General features: G+C 45.4%; 1 pseudogene across 1 annotated transcript; it reads right to left on the bottom strand.

The window, feature by feature from the left end:
• Positions 1-275: 275 nt before the first annotated feature.
• On the bottom strand, positions 276-988 carry LOC308499104 (dolichyldiphosphatase 1-like; annotated as a pseudogene). The gene has a single exon. The product of its transcript is annotated as a dolichyldiphosphatase 1-like (transcript).
• Between the last annotated feature and the right edge of the window lie 665 nt (positions 989-1,653).

The following is a 1,653-nucleotide window of genomic DNA, read 5'->3' on the forward strand; positions in this document are numbered from 1 at the left end:
CCAAGGGCACCTTCCATTCAACCAAGAGCTGGAAGTAGTGTTTTCTTACTGCATGACCCTATGGCAGCACACCCTTCAGCATCCGGGTTGAGGAACTGGCTTGGCCCTTTGGTCCACCATGTTTATTAAAATTAAAATAAGGAAAAATAAAAGGCTTCACTTGGTGACATAGGTCTGTAGAAGTCTCTGCTTCATCCCTCTATCTGTCTTTCCATTTATCTTGCAAGGCATCATGTAGGCCAGATCTGGAGTCTGGACCCAACCACACGCACTAGTCACTGAAGTTTCATCCCCAGGTTGAGTTGTCTGCTCTTGACTTCTGCTGGAGTTATTATGTACTCAAATCACAGTACACTGGGAATGAGGTTCATGTCTTGGATTAGGAAGAACTCAGAGATAAGCCAGGCTGCTATCCTGTGGAACAGTTGGAGTGAGGATACCCTCGGCGAAGGTGATCCAAGTGATGACCATGACACTCCCAGCAATGCCCCCATAGAGCACCGGCTACAGGTGTGGTACAGCGAGTAGACCCTGCTGTAGGAGACTGGAAATTCTGTGGTGAGGAGACCCAGGGAGAGCATGTGTCTCCCAGCAAACTTAGGAACATGGCATTGTTTGTTTGGTGCATTCTTAAATACCAGAAAGGAAAAAAGTAGAAGAGAAAAAACTACATAAAATAGAAATGACTGGAGGGCATTTTGCACTTACTACCTACTGCCATTTGGGAGCCTCCATAGGGCTGCAGCTCCTGGATGACACGTTTGATCAGCCAGTAGACCAACTTGTTTGGTGCCAGGCCCCCATGGAATGAGATTGTGTGCAGTTCCTGCTTGAATATGAGAGTCATGAAACCAACAATGATGAATATGGGGCTGAGGGTCAGGTAGGCAAGGAGGTGACCAGAGAGATCACCTGAAAGATATTTGATGTGGGTGAGGGTCACTGGCCACTATGAAGAAGGGAGAGAGCACAATCCATCTGTTTCCATTTTACCCAGACACTGAGATTTGCCCCTCAGTTAGTTTCTTAAGCATCTTTATAGCCATTGTTTTTAACTCTGTATCTGGTAGACTGCTTGCCTCCATTTCATTTAATTCTTTTTCTAGAGGTTTCTTCTGTTCTTTAGTTTGGCAAATGCTTTTTTGTTTCTTTATTTTAGCTACCTCTCTGTGTTTGTTTATATGTATTAGGTAGATCTGATTCATCTCCCAGTTTTGGCAGGATGTCCTTATGTAGTGGGTGTCCTGTGTGTCCCAGTGCCAGAGTCTCCCTGGTCATCTGAGCCAGATGTTTCATTAATGTCCTTTGTGTAGTCTGTGTACTCTCTTGTTGTAGTTGAGTCTTAATTGCTATTGGCACATCAATGGTTGAGATTGACCCTCAGGCTTACTGGATGTGAGTATTTGACACCACCATAGTGTAGAAACTGGTATGTGAGGACTGATTCCATGGAGCAGGATTCACCTCAGCAGACTATTGTGCCTGCCAAGACCACTCTTTGGATATGCTGCTTGTGGGGCTAATCATGTGGTGTTCTGTTGTGCTTTGAAGTTGCTCACTGATTGTGCTTATTTCTGGGCATCTTGCAAGATACCCCATGAAGGCCAAGGTCAGTTGCTGTGTGTGGTCCAGGCTATCTGGTAGGAGCTAGAA

Source organism: Rhinolophus hipposideros, assembly GCF_964194185.1.
Source record: "Rhinolophus hipposideros genome assembly, chromosome: 6".
NCBI lineage: Eukaryota > Metazoa > Chordata > Mammalia > Chiroptera > Rhinolophidae > Rhinolophus > Rhinolophus hipposideros.